Below are 27,822 nucleotides of genomic sequence, written 5' to 3' on the forward strand. Positions count from 1 at the left end.
TCTGGAAATGGTATTGAAAGATAGAAAAGATAAAAGGAATACAGGAAAAAGATCTCGGCTGGTGCAATGTTCTAGGGTTCCTACACCTGGGTTCCTCCTTGATTTCCCTCATGGTCTGTCTTAGCAAGAACTGCAGTAGTTGCTCTGTTAATAGAGAGGGAAAAATAATATGAGTCCCCTTGTGGTGACTCCATCACCTCAATCAACGGGACTTGGTGACCAGTTAAATATAGAAATTTGGAGATCAGAAAGAGTTAAAAACTGATTTAAAGTTTTAAACCTAGAAGACTAGTGACAAAAATTTCAGTAGTCGAGAGGTAGGGGCTCTTTGCCAATTCCCCTTCCATGTCCTACTCCAAAAGTTTTCTCTTCGTCATCTTTGAATTTTCTAAACCCTTTGCATGACATTTTCATATCCCCCAATTGTTCAACTGTCGTATGGGTGATGCCCATTATCTCCTTCTAGCCAGCATCTCTGACGGGTTCCAAACATACTTCCTCAGTTTGCCTTCTAGAGATCTCTGACTTGTTATCTCACTAGGATCCCAAATTAGTTGTCAGATGTGAAACTCTCCTCTCCTTACCTCCCACCCAAACCAGCTCTTTCTCCAGGCTTCCCTTTTCTGGGATTAATACCTTTCACCCTGCCCTAAATCTCTCAATGATCCAATCCCACAGCCAGTTCGCTGCTGAAACATGTGGAGTATGCCTCATTCACTCTCCTGTCACCTCTCACCTCCACCCCTCCTCTCTATCCCTCCTGCCAGCTCCTTCCTAAATATATCCCTCCGTTCTCTCACCTCCAGGCCTCCCACAACATTCTGCTCCTGCCCAGTGCGACAGTTTTCAGTGGGGTCCTAACAGTGTTCCCAACACAATGGTAGACATTTCCACATTCCATCATTTTAAGGTGCTCCCAAAGCAGCAAGAAAGTCATATTTCACCAGAGTCAGCTGTAGGTCTCTTGGGCAAGAGCTACTTTTCGGTTAATTTGTTATTGTCGCTAACACATAGGGCATGCCCCAGATCCTAGGGTAATGCATTTTCTAATCTAAGAAGAAAAGTGCTTCATACATGGCCCTCTGAAATGTCTACTATGGAAATGAAATTTTCTATTTGAATAGGTTTTTTTCCTAATTTTTAAAATGTTTCCACAACAGTCGTCCACCCGTGTCAACACATTAAATTCCTTCCTTTCCTGAGATTGTGTTTTCTCAATGTGAGATAGAAAAGCTGCCGTAATTGGCAGTCATGGGAAAACATTTGCGACCTGGAACCAATGGATCGGGTTATTTTCTTAACAGTCACACTAACCGCCTTGTCTCATTAGCGGACTTCTGAGTTCACGACTAACTCCGGGCTGACTCACGTTCACAAAGGCAGCACAGATGTTCCCTAGGTGCCGCAGGCGGCCCTTTCACAGTGTTCCACAGGAGCGAGATAGAGGTCACCACTAGAAAGTAATTGGATTTCAACACGGGGAGCTCAAAGTGCCGCTTTGGAAAGGTAACCTCTTGTCATGTCCAAGTGTTCCTCTGAGTCCAAAGGCATCACTTCCCTCTAAGGGGGCTTTTCCAGTCTCTACAGCCCAGCCCCCGGAGTGGAAGAAAGGAGACTCCTTTACAGCTGCCAGCGCAGCTCCATTCCACCTGCCTGCAGACTCCGGGGTGAGCATTCCTTGCCCGCAGAGCTGCAGTGAGCAGTCAGGAGGGGCCGGGGCTCAAGTGACATGGTACAGAGATCAGCACAAAGGGACAGGGTGCCCTATCCAAAGAGGATACATTCGAGAAAGACTTCAAGATGACAAGGTGAAACCTGTGACTCAGTCTTCCTGGGCTCTGAGACCATGAGCAGGAGAAGCCGACTTCAAGGTTTTCTGAAAACCAGAAGAAACTTTAATGAGGCCCCAGACCAGTAGGCGAGCCCATAAAGGAGCTTCTGCTACTGCTCTCCAGCCACGGGTGTGGTTTCAGAAAAGAAAAGAGGGGAAGATTCTGGGTAACTCACATTTTAGGGTCAATACCAGTTTCATTTTTCTTTTAAAAATTTTATTTATTTATTTGCCAGAGAGACAGACAGTGAGAGAGGGAACACAAGGAGGGGGAGTGGGAGAGGGAGAAGCAGGCTTCCTGCCAAGCAGGGAGGCTGATGCTGTGGGGCTCAGTCCCAGGACCCCGGGATAACCACCCCAGCGTGAGAAGGTGGACGCTTAACAACTGAACCACCCAGGCTCCCCCCACCCCTAGTTTCATTTTTAAAGTGGCCATTTTTTTAACTGCAAAAAATAGTATATATTCATTAGAGAAAATATAATAAGGAAAAGATGAAAATAAAAAATAAAATCACTTTGATCTCAAGATCCAGAGATATCTACTAATATTAATAGATAATATTTCCAAGAAGATTCCTCCAGTGTGTGTGTTTGTATGGGCATGTGTGTGTGTGTGTGTGTGTGTGTGTGTGTATGTATTTTATTCTCATATATTATTTTCTCCTCCATGCTGTACTTACTGTCTTATAACCAACTTTTCTCACTTAAAAGTATATCAAAGACTTCTCCATGTCACTAAAAATTCTCCCCTATTGTTTTCAGCAGATGCTTACTCAGTATTCAAGAACAAATTTTACTTTAAAAACATATTTGCATGAATCAAAACTGCACTGTTGCTTGCAGCCATTCACAGAGCAGAAGAAAGAGGCTGGTTAGGCATTGCTTCAGTCTTAGGGACCCTGTTATTTGGGGTAGATACTGCTAAACTTCTTCATAATTCTGTATTTTAGACCGTATTTTTATCCAAAACTCAAGGCCATCAGAGATATTTTTATGCCAAGAAAATAGAAATATAGGGGTGCCTGGGTGGCTCAGTCAATTAGGCATCTGCCTTCGGCTCAGGTCATGATCCAGGGGTCCTGGGATCACACCCTGAATCAGGCTCCCAGCTCAGCAGGAAGTCCACTTCTCCCGCTGCCTCTCCCCCCCTGCTCATGCTCTTTCTCTCTCTCAAATAAATAAAATCTCAAAAAAAAAAAGAAAGAAATAGAAATATATAAAGAACTTACACAACTCAACACCAAAATAATCTGATTAAAAATGGTTAGAGAGCTTAAGTAGACATTTTTCAAAAGAAGACATACAGATGGCCAACAGATACTTGAAAAGGTGCTCAACATCATTCATCACCAGAGAAATGCAAATCAAAACCATAATAAGATATCACCGCTCATCTCTCAGAATGGCTAATGTCAAAAACACAAGAAATAACAAGTGTTGGTGAGGATGTGTAGAGAAAGGAACTCTCCTGCACTGCTAATGGGAATGCAAATTGGTGTGGCCACTGTGGGAAACAGTATGGAGGTTCCTTCAAAATTACAACTAGAAATACCATATGGCCCAGGAATTCCACTAGTGGGTATTTACCCAGAGAAAACAAAGACATTGATTTGAGATTTTATTTATTTATTTGACAGACAGAGATCACAAGTAGGCAGAGAGGCAGGCAGAGAGAGAGGAAGGGAAGCAGGCTCCCTGCCGAGCAGAGAGACGGCTCAGGGCCCAATCCCAGGACCTTGGGATCATGACCTAAGCTGAAGGCAGAGGCTTTGACCCACTGAGCCACCCAGGTGCCCGAAGACATTGATTTGAAAAGATATAAGCCCTCTATGTTTGCTGCAGCATTATTTACAATAGCCACGACAAGGAAGCAATCCGTCCACCATAGATGAGTGGACAAAGAAGATGTGGTATATATACACAATAAAAAAGAGTGAAAGCTTTCCATTTGCAACAACATGGATGGACCTAGAGGGTATAATGCTAAGTGAAATAAGTCAGAGAAAGACGACAACTACTATCTGATCACACTGGTATGTGGAATTTAAGAACCAAAACAAATGAACAAAGAAAAAAAGAGACAAACAAGCCAGAATTTTAAATATAAGAAACAAACTGGTAGTCCCAGAGGTGGGTGGGTGAAATAGAAAGGATTAAAAGTACACTTGTCTTGATAAGTGCTGAAAAATGCACAGAATTATTGGATTATTATATTGTACACCTAAAACCAATATAACACTCTCTGTTAATTACATTTCAATTAAACAGTAGAAAAGAACATGTAACTTTTCTTGCAGCCAAATATGCCAGGCACTGTGCTAAGTAATTCCCATGCATTATCTCATTTAATTTCATCAACACTCTTTAATATGAGTTGTTTTCCATGTTTTTATGGAAACTGAGACTTAATGAGTTATATGATAGACCTGTGGCTCAACCCCAGTTAATCTAGAGAATTAGACTCATGAATAATTCACCCCATGCTTTTCCAATAAGAATTTTTATTCTATAAGAAATGAAAGAATGACCCACATTGAAATGAACTCCTTATCCCATCACCCAATCACTATTTACTCAACAAGTCATAAAGTGGGGAAAAACTTGGATAATCTTTTACTTGTGTTAGTGAATGGGGTCTTTAACTTTGTGGCTTGGAGAAAATGATGAGAAAAACTGAAATCCTTTGTTTCAAGTGACTTCTAGGATTTAAACATATAGTGTCACACGTAGATATTTTCTTTGAATGATCTCTTTCAAACAACCTCACCACTGCCTTTCAGTGAAGAGAGCCACCTCTCACTGCCCACCCCAGGCTCAGCACAGGTGACCAAAGCCAGGCTCTGCAGGGCAAGTAATTTACAGACAATGGCTGGCTGGCTTTCAACACGAGATGGTTTCTGCTCAAAGCATGACTTTCTAGTTACTATGGAAAAAGCTTACTTCTCTGGAGCAAAAGTCACAGACCTTAAATTTCTGAAAACATAACCTGCAGCATTTGCTGAAAAAATTTCTTTTCTTCTTTGCCTGATGATACAGCATAAATTTAAGGACATACAGGATCAGATCAAGTAGCAGCCCTTAATCTGTAAATAATCTCTCTGGCTTTATGGGCAATCAGGAAAACAGTGGGAAACAGCCGGTTCAAGATGAAAGTGACAACCTATTAGCATTCAGAGAGAAATTATTTCTCTCATCACCTTTACTCAAAGATTCTGTTGCTGTGGCAACTGGTCCCTGCGTTCATCCCTTATCCAATTGCTGAGATGACAAGGAAGCGGGTCAGGCTAAGAGAAGATCATTCACACTATCCCTTTTAAGTGACAGCCAGTAAGATCTGTGAGGGAGATTCCTTACACAAACCAAGCACTTTCCACTATAGTGAAATGCTGCTTGACTACACGTCCCTAACTTGGGTCCTTGGCTAAAACTTAAGTTCTTTAATTTAATTGAACTGGTGAACATTTAACTCGTGAACTATGATATGCCTCCGGGACATTTTAAATGTTCTTTCTTCCAGGCGCTGCTACGCAAAGTATGTGTGGGGGGTATGATACGTCCCTATGGGGTACAAAATGCACGGGGCAGAGATATTCTACAACTGGGCTTATGGAAGGAAGAGGGCCACAGCTGTCCCCTCACACCATGGCAGTCAGGCTTCAGGCTGAGGCTGAAATGCAGACCATGGGGCTGTTTTTCCTACATGCTGCCCCCCTGTCAGAAACCCAGTTGGAGTCTCTCCAGTCCCTAAACCGTCACTAAAAGCACGAACAAGGGTTCCTGTGCGCTCTGGTGGCTAGCTTTCTATAGGGACACCCATAAACTACATTTCTTTATTTGTCTGAACACACAAATACTTCTCAGGTAGAAACAGAGTCATGAAGCCAAATCATTTAGTTCTATTTCTTGAAGGAAACCCAAAGGATTGGTTTATCTTGGGTGACTGCCCCTGATGATTTCTAGAGCACCTCACTATCATGGTGTTTTTAGACCTGTTGCAAGAGCAGAGAACCTGCATTCATCATCCTGCTTAAATAATAAATGCATCGCTTTTAAAAGTTTCATGGGAGCCGGAAACCAAATGTTCTTCAGGGAACACTCTCATTCATCAACAAGCAGTTTCCATTCATGACTTGTGCTGTGGTAGGCCTAAGAAGAATGAAAAGGAAGTCCATTTTCAAAATTATACGGTCCTCGAGTGCCCATTGATAGCTCTCTGTCTTCCATTTCCAGAGGGCCATGTCTATTCTCTCCCTACTCAAACATGACATAATAGATCGAAGTAACTTCTCTGGGATTTTTCAACTAATATCCCTTGTTAGTACTGTGCCCCCCCCCCCACCAAAACAAAAACAAAAACAAAAACAAAACATGATTTGCTTTTGCCCAGTTGCAAAGGAAACTCGTGGCTACTTTGAAAACTTGATAGGCAGAAGAGAGAGTAAGCAGCAACAGAAATAAATACTTTGGCATTAATAACTCTCAGCTAGGGAGGGAGCTTCTTACATGTGATTTATCGCTTGTGATTTGATATGTACAGAGTGGAAAAAACTTTTTGATTCCAGATTGAGAAAGCTTTCGCTTTTTAAAGACCTGCTGCACTGTTGGCCCTTGGCCATTTCAGGAGTCTCTGGAACACCACTATCTTACAGACTTCTTTTGCTTGAGATCCTGAGATCTTGTCTCTTTTCCTGATTGCCACATTCTGAGCTTATTTTCCTCTACTGGACTTACAATGCATATTTTAGAATTCCTTTTGTAACTGATGATACTGAAGGACCAAAGTATATGTTGTCTGAGTTTTCAGACCTATAAGGGCCAGCCCTGGGCTGTTTTAGAAGAATAATGATTTTTTTTCCAAGATTAAATAAAATTATAACATTCAAAAAAATAAAACTGCCTCATGCAGTAGTATATGGCAAGGTTCCAACCCACTACAAGCAAGGCTTTGAATAATTTCTACAGTCTTGCAACGCCTCATTTCATATCCTAGAGAGCAGAACAAGTGTCTGTTCATGGTCCCATGAAGGCCTTCCAGCCCAGGGCCGCCGAGCTCCTCTCCCTCCTAATGACAGACACTCTAACAAATCCACACGAGAGCAGAATGAGCAGTGCCAAAGCAATTAATCACGGAGTGCACAGGACAGAGCCTAGTGATGTCTACTTTGTTTTTTGTCTTTTTAGTTTTGAAATTTCAGATAACAAAAAATTATATTCTAGAAAATTAGAAAATACAAATAAACTAAAAGAAAATTTAAAACATTTATAACCCCATTCCATAGGGATAACATTTATTGGATATCTTTCCAGAAGTTTTCTGTTTTTCTTTTTTTTTTAAGAAAAATGGATTATGCTATACCTATTGTTTTTATAAATCTAATAAAAGGTGAACACCTTTAAATGGCAATAATATTAATCTTTGTTGTTATTTCAACAGTTGTATGGTTTGTATTATATGATTAAACCATAATTTATTTAACCAAATTCTCTGTTGTTGAACCTTGAGTTGCTTATATGAATATTCTACGATCATCCTTGAATATAAATCTCCATCTACCTATTATATGATTAACATAAATTCATAAATTATTTGATTAACATAAATTCATAGTCATAGAAGTAGACTTGCTAGATCCAAGGATATGTATGTTTTTAAGGACTTTGATACATATTTTCAAAATGCTTTCCAAAAAATTCAGTTTACCATCTATCAACCACTGTTGATAGAGCCCTTCAGACTATCCTTTTCTTAAATCAAAATCTTATATAACCCAGAGTCAGATATAAATGCTTTTCTGAAGGCTGCATCATTGCTTTGCTCTGTGACATTAGTAACCACAACTACAGATAGCAAAAATGAACTCTTGTAATTACTAAATTGCCATAACATTCAGCTGTTTTTTTCAAAGGGAGTAGGGGTGGGTACCTGCAGACACTGGCCCAGTACACTTTTCCCAGAAGGGCTGCCCAACTCCCCTTACAGTCATGGAAAAGAACCCCAAGCAGGACTGACTTGTCTGAGATCATTCATCTCAGGAGTGTGGGCTTTTGTGGGTCAAGGTGACTTATAGTCAAAGAAAGGTACAGTTCTGATTTCAGAGGTCCTGTGAGCCAAGTTTAAATCAGGGGCCTCCCAGGTTCATGGAAGAATGATAGAGGTAAGCAGATTCCTTTGGGGGCTATTGGGAGGATATGCCTTTCTTAGCCCCTGAGAGGTCCCCAGAACCAGTGGCCACTAACTCAGACTGGTGCCCCCAGAGCCTGGCAGGGCCAAAGCAGCTCACCCCCATTTTCCTGTTAAAGCCTTTCTTTGTCAGCAGGATGGAGCAGATTTCCCTGCTAGTGTGCAAAGTGCAGGTAACAGACGAGAAGAGTACCTTCTTTAAGAATTGAACTTCAAACTCCATTTTTAGATGAAAAAGAGTTATCTAATAATTCTAAAATAGATTACTAATTATACACTTTATTCTCATTCCTTCATTCATTCCTCAAATAATCATCACATGCAATAGGGGTATTAAGAGCACCACCCCTGAAGTCAGACTACCTGGGTTCTAATCCCAAGCCACCTTGTGTGTATGTGTGTGTGTGTGTGTGTGTGTGCCTCCATTTTTTTCAAGTATAAAATGGAGATAATGCATTAGAACACTTCTGTGAAGATGAAATTACATTTTTATTTAATTCCTTTACTTAGAATTTACATAAAACAATGTCTGATAACCTAAGGGCTCAGCAGATGCCAGCTGCCATGGCCCCTGCATACTGAAGGGATGCCTGGAAACCAGAGACATGAAGAAAAAACTCCCTAGATTCCAAAGGCTTCCTTTTCAATAGCGAAGGTGACTATGTAAACAAATCATGAGGGCTGCGTGCTAAGTGCAGCACAGCAGACATGAAGAAGAAGAGGCAACAGGATCAGGAAGGTTTTTAACTCGGCCTAAGGATGCCGGAGAAAGCGTACTCTCTCTTCCAGGAGTTTTCTTTAGGATAAATCAGAATTTGTCACTCAGAAAAGGAGAGGAATGGCATTCCACCCCGCTCAGTAATACTTGTGAATGCGCGCAGAGAGGCGCGATGCAGGGGAGAATACAGCTGGGTCAAGCGGCTGTAACTTGGGCTGGTACGGGGAGAAGGGGAGAAGACCAGGGAACATCAGCAGAGACCCATTTGTGAAGTTCCTCATATTTCATGCTCCCCAGTTCTAACTTGATCCTGTGAAGTCCCCCTTTTTCTCCTCCTGGAGTCTTAGGAGGACATGCCAAGGAGAACTTCCAGCCTTGGAAGCATGGTTTCCTTGGAGCGCCTCAGGGGCTCAGCTGGTAAGTGTCTGACTCTTGGTTTCGGCTCAGGTCATGATCTTACGGGTCTTGAGATCGAGCCTGTGAGGGCTCCCTGATCAGCCGGGAGTCTGCGTCCCCACTTCCTGAACCCCTCCCCCGACTCATGTGCACACACACTCTCAAAAACAAATAAGATCTTTGTAAAAAAAGAAGCGTAATTTACTCAACAACAGGTGTGACAACACGCAGTATTATTTTCCTCCTATAATAACTCAGATATTGTGGAGTGGGCTATAATATTCACCTAACTTTTCAAGGATTTCAATGAAATGTAGAATTTAGACTGGGATGCTTAGGGCTGGCTATGCCTCCAGCCCTCAAGAGCTGGCAGTTTTTCTCCTCTGCCTGTCAGGTCTCCCAGCAGAAACACAGGAAAAATGGTGTGTCTGGGGAATGCAGAAGAAACTATTGTGACATGTCTTGTTCAAAGACAGCTTTGCAAAAGTATTAGAGAAGCATAGGGGGATTTGGAGAGAGAGGTGCTATAAAGTAGATTTACCGGGAGAAGGATCACCCTGGCTTCAGTGTAGTTCTAAAATAATAATAATTAATAATAATAATAATAATAACTAGAAGCAGAAAGACCAGTGCTAAGGTTATTTCTATAACCCAAACCCAAGATGGCCAGCTGCCCCTTCTGTTACTCTCAAATACCCTGCACTTCTCTGGAAAAGTATCTGGCACTTTCTTCAGTGTATGTGCTTACTAGAAACCTCATGAAAGAACAAATTGAATGTTATTTATTGCTACAACCCTGGTGCCTAGTCCTATTTCTGGTATATATTAGCTGCTAAGTAAATGGTTGTTAAATCAATGTACAGACAAACAGAACTAAATGGAACTGCAAAGAAATTATTCTCAGAGGCCTCAAATTTCTCTTTGGAATAGACTAAAAAGATAAATATCTAACTTCATGGATGATTTGATGTATCTTTTTATTGCTGGAATTGCACTCGTGAAATGATAGTTGTTGAGTTCATCACAATTTTATTAATACCATTTGCTGGTTCTAAATTTATTATCCTTTTTACAGATGAGGGATTAAGAAGCTCAGAGAGAGGTTAAGTAACTTGCCAGGGTCACCCAGTCAGTAAAGGAAAAAGAACTTGACCCTGGGCCTGGCTAGCTGGAACCTGTTTCCTGACTTACTCTGCTAGATTTTAAACTAAATGGGCCAACTAGAGAAAGCTATGTGCAAGTCATGGTGTTTAATCGACTTTCTCAAGGGAAGGTGAACTTCCATGTAAAGTTTTAGATAGGGATGGGACATTCCAATTCTAGAAGGAAAATATGAGCAGAATCCAGTGTCTGGAGAATGCCTAGTACCCTGGAAGAAAAGTGAGTAAACCAATGTGGCTTAGGTATCTAGAACTTGGAGAGAAAAGAAAGAGTTAAAAGTGGGACATCCAAGTAGAGAAATGGGTTAGAGCCAGATGTGGTCAGGCCCATGAGTCCAGGAGAGAAGTGAGCCACTGCAGCTTTCTGAGCAGCGAAAGGAGACGGCTGGAGCTGAATGTGCCTTGTTCCCAGCTGGAGCTTGTAAAGGTAACTTTGGGAAAACCATCTCCTTTGCTTATCAGTTTCCTACCTTTAAAAGGACAGCATATTAACTCAGTACCCTTCCTCAGCTGTTAGGAAAGTAGCCTAGTTAATTATCAAAACTTTACTGAACGTAATTATTATGACAGGTTCTCCTTTCAACTTCAAGTTCATCAGTGGGTATAAAAAATAAAATTGCTTTCCTCTGCTGGTTTCTCTGCTTTTGGCTTTTGTGACCTCTTATTTACTTCAGGCCAAGTATTCTGCTAATTCATGAAATCATACCCTGGATGGATGTATCATTTGTCTCTTCATTACAAGACCAGAAAAAGATGCATCTGGCTTTCTTGGTTTCTCGCCATCATTAGAATCCTCTTGGTTCCGGATTCACAATTTGTTGTGAGTCTTAGTGGGAAGGTTTGAAACTTGCTTCTTGTTCTCCAGGTCTTACAGAGTTAAAGGAAATGATGTGGGGATAGGAGATAACTGGCTCCTTCCATTTGTTCCTCTCTCCCGTTTCCTTAATGTTAGATGTTCACCAAGCTTGCCCGAAAGGAGGTTACAAGCCAAAACTCGCACATAGTTGGGTGAGGTCTGGAACACAGAACCCCAGTGCCGGCAAACAGCAACCACCCCCACCCCAGCCCAGAGAATTTCGACATTCCCATTCCCACGTTGGTGCACATATGATACGTTTGTATCCTAAACATCAAATGTAAGCTATGGAAACAATATGGAAAACACTCATTGTGTACTCTAAAACATGGTAATTGAAAACAGACTTTGGATCCTCATTTCTTCTAAATCCAGGTGAAAGTTCCTTATCCTTAGAAAGGAATGAATGTGATCAGAGTGTTTTTTTCCTTGGACTTGGAAAATATTGCTCAGCCTCAGCTACATCTTGTCTGTTTGCACTCCCTCTGCCCCACATCCTCCTCTTTTTTGCCCCTCTTTCACAGGTTTCCCCCACCCACCCTGTGTGGACCGCCCTACCCTATTCCCACTCACGGCGACATGACCTACAGGAAGACACAAGGCTTATTTCCTCAGTAGGCTGGGCTTTCGATAATGTTCAACTGTTTAGGTTGGAGCTGTGGACTGACTTTGTCAAAAGCCATCTGGTGCTGAGACAAAACTGGGGAGAAGAGAGCAGAGCTAAGATCTGCGAGATGTGTGGCGAACCAAAGCTGTGAGTTTAATGAGGAAAGAAGAGATTAAGGGAGTTCTGGCTTTTTTGGCAAAAGCCCCAGTTGAACACAGGAATGCCCAGAGGCAAAAGCAACTCAGCCTACAATAAGTTAATAAAACAGCCTATTGTTTCCGGCTTTGTTGTCAACATAGTAGAAAGAGGCCGCATCTCAGTTTCCAGGAAATAAGCTCTCTCCTCCCGATTTTGCATGTAAGCATATGCCCAGTCTCCAAGGATCACAGAAGATCCCTCTCTGTAGGCCTTTCTCGGCTGTCTGGCAAACTGGTAATGTGTAGCATTTATAGCAAAGATCCTTTCCTTTTGGGAAAGAATTTCGCACACCCTTCCCATGTGAGTTGCCAGTGTGTCTGTCAATATAAAATTAAATTTATATAAATAAAAAGCTATACATATAGCTTTCACTAGAAATAAATAGGAAAGAAAAATAGTTTCTATATCTCCTTTTTTAAAAAGTTTCCCATGAGTGGAAAAGTGAAATATCTTCTACAAGTGAACATCCGTGAAAGTAATTCACTCTCCTTAATCCAACCGTCGTACAGCATCAAAATATGTTTATTCAGATGGAATTTCTACTCAAATGTTTTTGACATGGAATTAGTTTTGTAATTTCAAAATCTTCTATCTTTAAAAAAAATACTTCAATGACTCTGAAAAACAGAGAAAGTGAGAAAAACCAATTGTACTTGATAATAAATAGGCTGACTGCATTCATCTCAAGCCAAGACGAATAGAGTCCTCATAGTTATTTTTTCTTTTTTTAAGATTTCATTTTTAAATATTCTGTACACCCCATGTGGGGCTCGAACTCACAACCCCGAGATCAAGAGTTGCACACTCTACTGACTGGGCGAGCCAGGTGCCCCTGACAGAGCCCAGCTAGTTTTTAACAGCCCTAAACAAGCCACTGCATTTGGAAAGAAGCAGAAATGGACATGTGCACACTGGGTAAGCTCATCGTATGGATTGTGACATAGATGAGAAAGTCAGGACACATGAAATGGCTCCTGTTTTGCTAAGGGTAGAAAGTTGAAAACAATTTACAGCAGACAATGCTAATGTAAGACTCAAAGCAGCCATCACCCCCAGGTAACAGAGGCAAAGAGTGACAGCTAAGTAAGCTCTCAACCGAAGATGTGAACACCCGAGTGGAGAAGTAGGAATTTCAGACACAGCAGTAGGAAGGACTATGAACTTGTAGTTGGGCTAACTGTTGCTTTTTCCCCATTCCTGCAGGGATCTGGAAAGCATCCCTGGTCTGTAGCAGATGGGAGACTCTGAAAGGGAGAGATGGAATAAAGCAGACACCTGAGGCAGGAGGAAGAAGGGAAGATACAAAGAAGGGCAGGCAGCCCTGGAAGAGGAGCCAGAAGGAACAAGGGAGGCTCCCATCGCACCTTCCACTAAGGCTTCGGCAGAAGATAAGAAAACCTAAGCCACGTCAGTGAAGGGAGGACAGCAGGAAGGCCTTTCGGGGGAGATTCGTGGTGTGGATTCACTCAGTGTTGATGAGAGTGGCTCCCCAGAGACAGACAGTGAGGCAGAAACTCTAGGTATTAATGGAATCAGGGTGAACGCAGGGAGTGTCATTTATAATCATTTAAATTCCAGGAAATAGAAAAGCTTCAGATCATCAATATAACTAGATTATTTAAAGCCTATTTCAAAGAAAAAGACTAGGTCTACAAAAATTAATTTGTGGCAATTCTGTTTAGCAGGCCAAGGCCAATGTTTCAATTCTTCAAAAATGACAATGAAAAGAAGCCATTTGTGCTCAGGTAGAAGGATATTGTGATGTTTTAACAGTTTCAGGAACATAAAAACATATTTGGAATGTGTATGTGGAGAATACACACACGAGAAAAAGTTGTAGAAAGAGAAGTAGATTTAAATGCCCACAGTGTACTTTTCCACTAGAGATGTAAAAGGTACAACAAGACAGCCAAAGTCATCAAAGGATGAATGGAAAGGGATGGACGGACAGACAGATGGATGGATGGATGGATGGATGGATGGATGGATGGATATATGGATAATTAGGTCAAATGACTAATGGGTAAATGCAAAAGATGGGGCAATGTGCAAAAAAAAAAAAATCTATTTAGGTATTTTAAGAGAATAAGTCTCCAGTTTCACATCCTTTTAAAAATAGAATTTTATACCAACTTTGTGATGGCAAAACCAAAACATATTTATGCAAACTGTCCAATTCACATCAAAATGAGAAGAGGGCTACACAGCTGGGCCAGTTAACATGAATGAACAACTAAGCCAGTAACATTTGCCAAGATGAATTTAGAGAAGGCTCCAGAGATTGTAAGAGGAGAAGGCAGAGAAGAGGCTTCCGGAAGAAAATGAGAAAAATAAAGGTCATGAATTTAGGATTTAGGAGTGAGAGTGGAAGGGTCACAGAGAAAAACATTCTAATAAATGCAAGAAAAGAGAAACCTAGCAGGAATTATAGAACTTGGGAAACAAAACGGAGATGGATGAATACATATTACAGAAGGGAGTTTTGTTTTGCTTTTTAAGACCACGCCAGCCTGCGGGCCAGAGAGGGTGCTGGCTGCCAGCCTCTTGAAGCCTTTGCATGTGCTGATGTACTGATCCACCCAGCTCCAGGGTCTGGCCTTCAGCCTTTTGAAAAGCTGGATTTTGTCAGCACTGGGACTAGGTCCAAAGCCCAGGCTCACAAAGATATATAAACCAGAAAGCTGATGTATACACGTACAAGTACACTCTTTCCCACAGTCTCCAGAGGAAAGCAAACAACTGGAAGATCACTTGGCAAAGATGGCACTGGCCCAAGAGAAGTCCTAAAAGTCCTAAAAGTCCACCACAGAGCACGTGGGTTTGTCACTTGCCAGCCATGTGGCCATGAGCACTTGATTTAATCTGTCTCAATGTTCTCATCTGTAAAATGGGACATTCCAGTTATCTATTCCTGTGTATTATTCCAAGATTCAATGACTTAACTCAATAATCTCTCTCTCTTTCTCTTTTTTTTTCTTAGAATCTGCCATTTGGCAGGAGTTGGCAGGGACAACTCGGATATATAACACATGGTATTCATTGGGGTGGCCCAATGTGGGGCTGCAGGATCCATTTACAAGATGGCAAGTTGCTACTGACTGTTGTTTGGGGCTCAATTAGGACTATGGTCCCAGGGTTCAGTTCCTCAATGTGGGCCTTTCCATAGGCTTCTCTCTGAGGCTTCCTTAAACTTTGGTGGCTGGATTCGAAGACCAGTCATCCCCAGTGGACAGAAAGTAAAAGTTATCCATCTCCCAAGGCTTGTGCCCAGAAAAGGTCACAAGCCATATTCTATTAGCCCAGCAGCCACAGGGCACAGATTCAAAAAGGAGAGGACATAGGGTCATACACACCTCTCAATGGGGAGCATGTCAAAGAATTGTAGAGTGATGCTTTCAAACTGCAAGAGTCCGCCCTCCGGCCCACACATGATTGACATTCTTCTCACATGCAAAATACACTCACCCTCCCAAGACCCCCATTACGGCATCAAACTTCTTTTGGTTTTGTACTGTTTCTGTCTCTTCAAGCCAAGCTGGTGCTCCACTAAACAATTTTCTTACAAACATTATGGGTTTTTGTATAAATCAGATTGGAGTTGTTGTCTTCAACAAAAGCCCTAACTGCAATAATAAGTCCTTTCCTTGGGCTCCTGGAGAGGCGGCCATGATACAACCACCATTACGATACTTAGAAGCCTTTGTTTTTAATGAGAACATCTAAGAGGCCTCCTTTCAAAACCTTAGAGGACCTTTTGTCTGCCTGAAATGTTCTACGAGGCACTGCTTTTAGATCTCTCTGAAGTCTCAACAAAGGATTTGATAGTCCCACACTGGATTTGATCTTTGGCCTGAGGCCCTTTCTTCATATGAGAATTGTAGGCCATTGGAAAAGTTAGGAGAGAATCCCGCAAGTCCTTGTTTCTTTATACTAATAGTTCATTCTTTAGCTCCCTATCTCCCCCCTCTCTCTCTCTCTTTCTTTTTTTTAACCACAGGCTTTGAGAAGAAACTGGGCAGCACTTCTAGTACGTTTCCTGAAAGTCTCCTTAGCTCAAGCATTCATTAGGTACATTTCTTATTTTCCACACTACTTCAGGCGACTGTGCTACCAAAGCTTCCACCACTGCATAACAAGGATCCCTTTCTTCTAGCTTCCAATAACATTTTCCTCAATTTCCTTTCTGCCCTCACTGGCAGCTTCCTCCAGGCTCTACAGGCTGCTGCCAACACCATCCTCGAGGCCCAGCCACCTTCTGCCCTCCACCTGGTCTCAAATCAATTTCACATGTTTTAAGTTTTTGATATACAGAGCCCCACCTGTAGGTACCAAAATCACCTTGGTTTCTTATGAATCAATTCATAATTTACTCCATTAATAACTATGTCCTTAAGAGAGCTATTGCGATGATCAACTCAATGGCTAGACTATGCTGATGGCATATAATAAGGACTCAGTAAAGGTTTCCTCTTATTTAAATGCTTGTAATGTATGTTTGATGTTTTACTTGAGAATATTCCATATTGCTATAGAAGACAAGAAAACAAATGGGATGCACGTGTCTCATAAGATATTTCGTGTGTGTGTGCATGCGTGTGTGTGTGTGTGTGTGTAATTTAGCAACTGGGATGACATATTTAGACATAGAACACATAAGTGAGCATAATAAATGTTTGATATGCTTTACTTACATTTTCTAGCTAAAAAGAAGAAACAGGATGGAAGATAAAAGAGATAAAAAGGACGGAAGGACCAAATAACATCTAGTCATGATATTATGATTTTCAGTATATATTCATGATACACTAAAACATGAGATATATGAGACTCTGTTCATGAAGGCTAATTGACCATCCCCCGGTGACACCCATCCTGGCCCCTTGTGTTTTCTGCCCATAGCTGCTTGTAGACTAATTGATAAGCCACAGTTGTGTCTTTCCAATAAAACAAGTCCTTGCATTGAGCCCTTATACCTTCTGTCTTATTGGACGCTCTTAGTCAAACCTGAAGTCTGGTCCTTATAACCACATTATTAGCAGAGAAGGTTAAAGTGACATAGAGATGGAAAGTCATGTGACCATTGTATAACTCAGGAATTTGGTGGTGTGATCTTTCTCCCACTCTCACACCATATCTACGTAAGTTCATTTATCCCATTTCTTTTCCCTTGTGTTGCGGGACCCACTACCACCATAAAAGATAAGTTGAACTCCTCATCCCATGTACGCATGAATGTGAACATTGTTTTGAAAGTAGGGTCTGTGCAGATGGAATCGGGCAAAGATGGTCATACTGGATTAAGGTGGGCCCTAACTCTAATCAGTAGTGTTCTTACAGGAAGACACACAGAGAAACACACACAGAGGAAGAATGTCCTGTGTGGATGCAGACAGAGATTGGAGTGATGCATTTACAAGCCAAGGAACACCAAGAAATGCCAGGAACCAATAAAAGCTAGGAACAGTTCCTAGGATGGTCCTTTCCTTGAGCCTGCCGACATTTTGATTACAGACTTTAAGCTTCCAGAACTGTGAGAGAATAAATGTCTGGTTTAAAAACTGTGCAACATGTAGTGTATTAGTATGGCAGCTGCAGGAGACTAAGAAATCTTGCTTCTTGCCATGAGTTTTAAACTGACCTGTGAAAATAAATCAGGTTACTAGAGCATCTTAATGTGGTCTGTGGATCTTCCTGCCTTGCGACTCTTCATGCAGCCATGTTGCCAGGTGGTAGCGTGCTGGGTAGTTCCCACGGCATCAGGACATTTCCCACACATAAGTCACATACAGTCATGTCTGCCTTGGATAGTTTTCAAAAGGGCACTGCCAACTTCAGGCCCTTGGAGTTTTCATGTTCTGTCGTCTAGGCAACTGGTTTTCAACATTTAGTATCACCTGGGGATCTTGCTTGATTTTTTTATGATACGATCAAGACATAACATTGTATACTTCAATTTTTTTTAAGTAGGTTCCACGCCCAACACAGGGCTTGAACTCATGACAGAGATTAAGAGCTGCACACTCTACCGCCTGAGCCAGCCAGGCACCCAGTAACATTGTGTATTTTAAGGTATGTTGATTTGATAAACTTAAATATTGCAAAATGATTACCACCATAAATCTGGTTAAGAACTCCATTACGTCACACAATTACTATTTCTTTCTTTCTTTTTTCTTTTTTTTTCTTTTTTTTTTTTTTTTGGCTGAGAACAGTTAAGATCTAGTCTCTTGGCAATTTTCAAGTATATAATACAGTATTGCTAACTATAATCACCATGCTGTACTTAGATCCCCAGAACTTACTCATCTTATAACTGGAATTTGTGCTCTTTGACCAACATCTTCCTACTGCCCCTACTCCTCATCTCCTGGTAACCACCATTCTACTTTCTGTTTCTATGAGTTTGATTTTTTTTAGATTCCACATGTAAGTGAGATGATACAGTATTAATTTTTCTGGACTTATTTCAATTAGCATAATATCTTTAAGTTTCATTCAGATTGTCACAAATGGCAGGATTTTCTTCTCATGGCTGAATAATATCCCGTGTGTATATTTCTCTGTGTGTGTGTGTTTGTGTGTGTGTGTGTGTGTGTGTGTGTGTGTATCACTATGGATTTGGGGGGTGTATAGTCAGACATTTATTTAAAAATGTGACCCACAAACTCAGTGTTTTCCACCAGCTCAGAGTACAGAAACCTTCACAGTCTTCACAACCTCTTGCTTGGTTGTTGCCTTTGTGGGAGCCTTAGTGGCAGCCATTGCTGTCCTTTTAGATGCTTTCTTAGTCCTTTTTGCTTCCGTGGCAGCCCTGATGGCTGGTTCTCGTTGAGCCTTCCTAACTTCAGGTTTCTGATTCCTCTTGGCCATTCTATCAGCAAGAGATGCACCAGTGATGGCCCTCTGGAATCTGACTGCACAGAAGGTTCTTTTGAACCTCTTTCAACCATCCCTTTTTGTGGTTTCTTCTGTAGAGGACAGTCCAGTTTATCTGCTGAGGATTCCTCTTGGAAAGGAAAGCCAACTTGCATTTTGCATTAAGAAATTAGAAAACCTTCCCATCGGTCCTGGCATAGCACCTGCTGGGTCTGGGGTGAGATATATTTGTATCTCATATCTCTATCCACTCATCCATCGACAGATGCTTAGGCTGTCTCCATATCTTGGCTATTACAAGTAATGCTGCAATGAACATTGAAGTGCAAATATCTCTTCAAAATCTTGATTTCATTTGGATTTGTGCCCAGAGTGAGATTGCTGGATCATATGGTATTTCTATTTTTAGTATTTTGAGGAACCTCCATACTCTTTTCTATAGTGGCTGCACCAGTTCATGTTTCCACCAATAGTGCATAAAGAGTTCCCTTTTGTGGGGGAGCTTGTTTAAACACAGATTTACTTTCCCCAAATTCACACACATACTAAGATTCAGTTCCATAGGGGCTGAAGAATTACTGGTGTTTGCCCACATATCTAATTCTCCCCTCCTTCCTGGCATAAGGAACATTATCCTTACTAACTCCCCTGGATTTGGGCAAGGCTGCATGACTTGTTCTAGACAATAAAACATGAGCAGAAACTGACATGTGCCGCTCATTTAGACAGAGGCAATAAGAAACTCTGGTTTTTTTTCCTAGGTTTTCTCCACTTATCCCTCTTCCCATGCTGCCACAGTGTGGAGCCCTCATTTGAGATTGAGGGGCCCCAGGATTAAAGAAACATGGATCAGTGAATGGATCACTGAATGGAAGCAGGCTGTTCTGGAGAGCTGCAAAGCATGTGTCTGGGTTAGGATTACCAAGAAATAAACTTCTGTTTTATTAAGACATGAAAATTTGGGGACTGTTTGTTACCACAGCAGAACTTCTTTAGTTCTGATTTGTAGATACGAAGTCAGGCCCAGAACATTTACTTTTTCTGTCATAGAGGTCCATGGACCACATTTTGAGAAACATCTTTTAGGCTGACCATTCCGCCATCATTTATTCATGGTCTTTTTCCAAACAAGAAGCAACATAGTTTAAGTACTCTCTTACGATTCTCTTGGAATCATACTACTGACCGGTTTCCCTTCTCTTCTTTCCAGATAATTTCCATGCACATTTTGATTGCCTTCCAAAGCAGGCATGCATGGTCTCATTATTTGCTCAATTGTTGGTATTTCGGTAAGTTTCTTTTAGTCTGATTATTATCTTATTGGAAGTACATTCCTGCCACCCTTGTATAGTGAAAATAAAATATCCACAAAAAAAGAAATAAAAGAAGCTAAACATTTGCCAAGGGTAGATCTTATGTTAAGTATTCTTATCACAAAATAACAACGACAACAATAAGCATAATAAAAAGGGCAGGAGGAAACTTTTGGACATGATGGATATGTTTATGGCACAGATTATGGTGATGGTTTCACAGGTGTGAACTTATCTCTAAATTCATCAAGTTGTATATATCCGACATGTACAAATTTTTGTAAGTCAATGCTACATCAATAAAGTGGCTTAAAAAAATAAAAAAAAAAACCTGCCAGGTGGAAAATAAGATACAACCAATCAAAGAAGGAATTTAAAAAAGGACAGAGAAAATGCAAAGAACCACCTAAAGGAATAAAAATCGAAAAGTCCAACTAATCAAATCGAAGCAAGAGAATGTAAATGCTAAAGGCCATTAGTAACAAATACTCATCACAACACTAATAACAGCAGCTGTCATTTACAGAGCCTCTGCTATATCCAGGCATTGTGCTACGCCTTTTGTCTTCATTCTCTCTCATCCTTACAACCACCACAGAGTTAGTTTTCTTACCAGTAAGATGAAAAATTAAGTTGGAAAACATTCAGTAGTTTGTTTAGGGTCATATTGGAGAGTAAATGGCAGACCTGGATTCAAAGCCAGTGCTGTCTTGCTCCAAAGCTTTGGTCTTTTCCAGTGTATCACAAGACCTCCCAATAACATAGAGGATAGGATGAGAAAGGAGGGAATATAAATATGACAGTGTGTTGTAAATGAAAGGCCTAGAACAAGGGCTCCACCATTCCAGTCAATGCAAAAGATGAATGAAACTGGCAGGCGATTTATTTCTTTTTTCCTCTTTTTAAGCATACAGTCTGGAAGCTGAAAAGGTAGGATTTTTGTGGGAATATGCATGGTCACAAGGACGAAATGGAAAGGGGAAAGGAGAGAGAGGCCTTGACTCTCATTTCCTACATATAACACTAAGAGTGGCAGCAGCAAGAAGGAATTTCAAATGAGATTTTGGAAAAGGTGGTGGTGTTGGAAGTAAATCAAAGTGGCCCCCAGATCCAAACATTCAGAATCCCTCAGTAAGAACACTTAACTTAAAGGTTACTTATTTTGCACACATGCTAAAGGTCCCCCCCAAAAGGCATTGAGCCAAGGAAGCTTAAGAACCATAAAAGGAATAAAGCTACTTTATTAATGATAAGGAAATAACTGAAAATAATTTATCAAAATGAGGGATATTTTACAGAGGTATATGACAGATGATCAAATTATCTTCAAACAAGAAGAAGTAAATATGTAAAAAGAATGATCAAGCTGATGAAAGCCCTTATGGCTTTGGAAAGGATAAGAGAATGGCAGGACATGTTTAAAAAAATGATACAAAGAAAACTCACTGGAAGGAAGAAAGCCAAAGTCTTTTTAAAAAACAAATAAATGCTCCCAGCTGTGGGTAATGGCTAATGCACAGAAAAGGGGGGAAAGGAAGAAACTGGAGCCAAAAAAACAAATAAATGAACAAATACGAAAAGTCAGAAACAAAGTCAAGGTAATGAGAGAAGAAAAAGGAGATCAAGTAAGAGCAAAATATCTTCTGTGAAGATTTTAGTGTTCAAAGAGCAGAGAGAAGGGTGATGGCTTAAAAGAGAGGCAATACAATTGGAGAGAAGTGAAGAAACTGGGTTTAAAAGTTAGACACATGGTTTCCCTCCCAGACCCTCATCTTGGGCAATTTTCTTCTTTTTTTTTTTTCCTTTTTAAAGGAGCTTTCTTAACCCTCTGCACCTCCGTTTGTCTTTATGTATCAAATTGGATAAAGGAAATTTTTATACTTATATCACATGCACTAGTCTGGACTAGAGATGATGAAAAATGAGGAGTAAAATGAGATGACACATATGAGCCTTTTAACATGGGGCCTGGCTTATCAGGAAGAGTCAATAAATGTTCATGATTGATGATTAATTATTTATGATAACCTTGGAAGATTAAAACCAACAAACAGCACACTGAAAGAGAAACTTCAGATAGTACAGAAGATGTCTGAGGAACTATTTCAAGGGGAAAAAAATGCGCAGATATGTGGACTCATGTTTGAGGATAAATTTTTTTTAAAAGGACACTCTCAATTTATTTAACAAATGCAGCTCAAAAAGTGAGCTGTGCTGTTGAGTTGTTTATTGACGGGAAAGGACTCCTGGGTCTAGCCGACTTATTGCAGGGTTCTTAATAAGACAACTGAGAATGTCCAGCATCCTGCCTTCAATGAAGTATGAGAGAAGATTGAAACAAGATCCACAATGAAATAATGAGGGTGAACAATAGCTGCTTGAGGAAGGAGGAAACATATTAACAATTTGTGGTCACATCCTAAATGCCCATTGATAAAGGATAGTTAGCTAAATAAATTAGGGTACCTCTAGATCCCGAGAGACTGCTAAAAGGAATTTAATGATTCTCTGTGTGCTGACATGGAGAAACCGTTTCTATGGAGTTTAGAAATAAAGTGCAAAACACTGTGTATTAAAATGCCCTATTTTATGAGAATATTTTAAATGATTATGTGTATGTACATGAACCAGATATACAACAAGGCGTCTGGGAAATGGGCCTGGGGAATGGGAGGGACTTTTCCTTTTCATTATTTACCCAGAGGAAGGTAAGATGATACTGTAGTTAAAAACCCAGGATCTGTATCACTTAAGGAACCTTGTGTAAGTTAATTAACCTCTCTGTGCCTGGTTTAGCCATCTGTAGAATGAGGACACTAGCCTGATAAGGATGTCATGAGGATGAAATGAGATCGTGAACATTTTCTCCAAATACCACTCAGAATAGGACCAAGCGACTAGAACCGTCCATCACACAGTCAACTAGCTGTTAGTAGTATTATCGCACCTCTGTATAGTTTGCTGTCATTCAATCACAAGTGGGAGTCAGTTCTGCAAATTGTTAAAAGCCCAAAGGAGGAGAATGGAGAAAATTAACGAGGTTATAAAAATAAAGAGGAGTTTTCGAAAGTGTCAGCATCGTTTTGTTAAGTTTTTCACAAAATCTTGTATTGCAACTGACTTTGTATTAGATTTATGGATTTGTTGAGGGAGAACAGACAGTTTTCACACTGCTAAGCCTTCATATGCAAAATCAAGGCACATCTTTGGGTTTTTTCCTTATGTTTTCAGTATAACTAAAATTTCTTTATTTGGGTCTACACATTTTTAGGTTTGTTCCAAAATTCTTTTTTATATTAACATTATAAATGGAATCTTTTCTTCCATTACTTTCTCTTACTTGATCTTGTTTATATATAGGAAAGCTATGAGGGGGATGAGCCCTACCAGATAAAATGTATTATGGAACTACGATAATTAAAAACAGTTTGGTGCTGAAGAGGAAATGAGAAGATCAAAGGATAGAATAGAGAATCCAGAAATAGACTCTAATTCATGTGGGAATTTAACATATTCAAGTCAAAATGAGAAAAATGAATTAACCTGTAAATCACGATGCAAAACTAGCCTACCACATAAATGCCAAAAGAGAAATGCTTTCCTCATTCTTTTTACCAGGTAAATCCAAATTAATCTGAGATTTTTAAACTAAAACTATAAAATTAATCAATAATTTTTTTAAAAAATCAACTTCATATAAGAATAGAAGGCATAGGTGGATTTATAATCTTAGAATAAGAAATGATTTCTAGGCAATACATGGAAAACCTAGACATCATAGAGGAAATTAAAATGTTTATGTAGTCAAATTCATCCAAACACTTGTTTAGAAAAAAACATATCCTAAAGTCAAATAACAACAAATCGGAAATATATTTTCAACAGATATTAAAAAGGGCCAATTTCCTTAATTCACAAAGAGTTCATGCAAATCAGTTAGGAGAAAACCTGACAACCCAACTGAAAAATAAAATGAACAAAGGCAATCAGCTCGTGACCACAGTGGGTAGAAAAGAACTTCCACTATGCAGTGAACACCAGCAGCAAAAGCAAGAGCACAAACAAGTCCCAACAATCAGGCAGGACCTCAGGGAAGACAAAGAGTGTGAATGGTTCATGGGCCGGCCAAGTCCATAAGCTGTAACCCGCAGCGTTTCTCTGCTTTTTTTCCTAGGATGATCCTGGCTTTCATGCTCGCATGGTCTAGTAGGTCAAACCCATGTGGATGAGTTCATTGTGAAGAATGGAGAATTACTTCTTAGTTTGGCGCTCTCAAGTTTCAACTTTGAAAAGAACCGTATCCTGATGTAGTTGTTGCCTAAACCTGACAGTTTCTTTCTTCCCGTCCCCTTCTCATGGCAAGTCTTCCTTCCCCTCTGCTGAAACGTTATACTAACAGCTTTGCAATGTAACACGTTCCGCGGAAGGTCTCTGCTGAAGGATGCTTTCTGAAACCTCTCAAAGTTTTTGAATGTCCCAATTCTCTGGTCTGATACTTTTTTAAGTATAGGTTGCCCCTGCTATTTCTGTGTACAAGATTTTCCACTTCTTTGCTAGATCCTTCATAAAATACTGTGGCACATTTGTTACAATAACCTTTTCATGGTGATCCTGTTTCGTTATTTGAAAATCTTTCTCTTAAGGGACCACCAGCTTCTTTCTCCAGCTCTCTGGGCATGGAAGCTTGCTCTCTAATAACTGACCACATTGCATCTTCTTAAAGTTGAGAGCACAAAACGGTAAAATAATTCCCAAAGCAAAATAAGACTGCCAGTATTCTCCGTTCCCTGTGAAACACACTGCTTGATGTCCTGGCCCTTCTCTTAAAGGCTGATGGGCTGAGTGTCTCTGCCACCAGCTACTCAGAAATCAACACACAGGACAGAGCAGTTGCTCTTCTGTTTAGTTACATTTAGTTGCATTTAAAAGGTAACAACTGGGGGTGACTGGGCAGCTCAGTCGTTAAGCATCTGCCTTGGGCTCAGGTCATGATCCCAGGGTCCTAAGATCGAGGCCTGCATCGGGCTCCCTGCATAACGGGAAGCCTGCTTCTCCCTCTCCCATTCCCCCTGCTTGTGTTCCCTCTCTGCGTCTCTGTCTGTCAAATAAATAAATAAAATCTTAAAACAAAACAAAACAAAAAGGTAACAACTAAATAAAAGAACTCTTCCTCTAGGGATTCTTTTATTTCCCACCATAAGGAAAATGATTCACCATGCAAATACTAAGATACAGAAAGAACCTAAGGATTGTTAATATCCCCATCGGCCATCATTTTGGTAATTATAAAAATATAATAACATGTAGTTTGTACATATCTATAGCCTGTGTACATATCAGATAACACACAAATATATATTTTATGAATTTTATAAATATCAATAAAATAGTATATAGAGAGACACATGTTATAACATCCAACACAGAACATCTAGTTTGTGAGGGATGCTGTTGAGCGCTTTATATACACTGTCTTACTTAATCCTCTCAATTACTTTATTGGATTAGAACCACTGTAAGCACCACCTGTGGTTGGTTTCTAAGGCCCACAAACTCTTCAACACTCCTCCCATTGAGAGGTGAGGTCTCAAGTTGCCCATTCCCACCTCTTGTAAACCTCCTTTCAGAGCACGGGGTTGCCATTGTGAGAACCCAACCGCCCCCCTGCAGGAGATACCACCTGGAGCACCTCTGAGCCCATTTGGAGAGGGAGAGGGGCACAGCTGAGCCCAGCCTTCCTTCTGGTCCCATCAAAGTGCCTAAGGGAATTCTTCCTGGACCCTCTAGACCAGAGCAGCTGCCAGTTGAATACCACCAAGTGACCCAGCCGACGCCACATGGAGCAGAACTGTCAGTAGAGCCCTGCCTAAGTCACTGACTCACAAAATCCTGAGACTGAATAAAAGGGTCATTGCTGTAGACCACCAGCCGCTGGGTGATTTGTTACGGAGCCGTAGATAACTGGAACTCCATATTCCAGATGCAGAAGCAAAATCACAGTGAATGAAGTAAGGTGCTCTGAATCACATGCCTAATTAATAGTACAACTGAGATTCCAACTCAAGCAGCTCTGCCTCAAAAGCCTATAATCTTACCCACTCCACTGAATTATTTTAAAATTATAATTAACTTCTGGAGATAGGGCATATATAACATCTTGATTCTTCTTCGCGTCTAGTCTAATTCCAATCTAATGAAGAATTTGTGCCAAAGGCATATATCCTCTCTGCATTCACAGTTATCTATTTATGCTTACTTTCACATCTCTCTGCATTTAAAATGTGATGAATTTCTCCAAGATTTGCCTGCGCTTATTTTGAGGCAGTAGGATAGAGATCCTCATTTCTCTTTTGCCTTTAGCATAGATCGTATCAGCAGCGCAGCTTAATACCAAAGGGCAGGCTAATTCTGGGACTCAGGAAGCTGATATCTATAGTATTAAATGTGGTTTAGTAATTTTCCAAGCAGACAGAGACTCTGAGGTCTTGGTAGTTTCCCTGATAAGCTATCATTCCATCTATTTTATATTAGCATGTATTGTTTATTGAAAAGGGTTAGGAAGGAGGCAAAAGGGAGACTCAATCCCAGCTTCTTGACAGACAAATAGTTCTGTACCTGCAGCCTTTCTGGAGCCAAAAAGGTCAGGGGTCGAGGACCCAGAGGTACTGATGAAATCAAGGGACTTCAGTTAATTAAACACTCAGCAATATGCACTGTCGTATAGAGACTATTGTTTCCAAGATAGAATAAAGAGTACAATGTATCAAGGAAAGCAGGTTCTCTGCGCAGTTGTCATCCTCTGATTGTTAGGCATCTTCACAACAAATAGGGACAATCGAGAAAGCCTACACTTATTTCCTTGGTGTCACTTTCAAAACATTTTGATTTCAGCCTCTCAGAGACTGATCCCATTATGAAAAGAAGTACAACAGGGAGAGAGGTACACAATTATTAACATTTCCTAGAACTTAAAACATAAAGTTAGGAAGCAAGCATAAAACACTTCTAAGTACTCCAATGATTGGTTGTTAAATTTGGCTTTCTGTGTTATACTTTGAAAAATCTAGCAAAAAAAAAAAAATAGAATTCTGAGACTTTAGAGCTTTTTTTTTTTTTTTTAAGATTTATATATTTATTTTAGAGGTGGGGAGGGGCAAAGAGAGAGGACAGAGAGTCTTAAGCAGACTTGACACTGACTGTGAGCACAACCTGGGGCTCGATCTCATGACATAAGACCAAATCAAGCCTGTTACTTAACCAATGGCACCACCAAGGTGCCCCCACATCATTCCTCTAATAAAAGTAAAATCACAATGTAATTTTAGTGTCTTCCTTTGGCTTCCAATAAAAGTAAAACCACAACAAAAAACAATGATCCTATGTACCAGGTGCTGTTCTAAGCATTTTTTTTTTAAGATTTTATTTATTTATTTGACACTAAGAGCAGGAACACAAGCTGGGGGGTGGGGAGGTGGAAGAGGGAGAACCAGGCTTTCCACCGAGCAGGGAGCCCAATGTGGGGCTCAATCCCAGGACCCTGGGATCATGACCTTAGCTGGACAGATGCTTAACGACTGAGCCACCCAGGCGCCCCTATACTAAGCATTCTATATTGATTAGGACATTTATCTTCACAACCACTGTATGAAGTGATTATTATTATTACCCCCATGTTATAGTTGAGGA

Source organism: Lontra canadensis, unplaced genomic scaffold, assembly GCF_010015895.1.
Source record: "Lontra canadensis isolate GAN:19392208 unplaced genomic scaffold, GSC_riverotter_1.0 scaffold55, whole genome shotgun sequence".
In the NCBI taxonomy this organism is placed as follows: Eukaryota; Metazoa; Chordata; class Mammalia; order Carnivora; family Mustelidae; genus Lontra; species Lontra canadensis.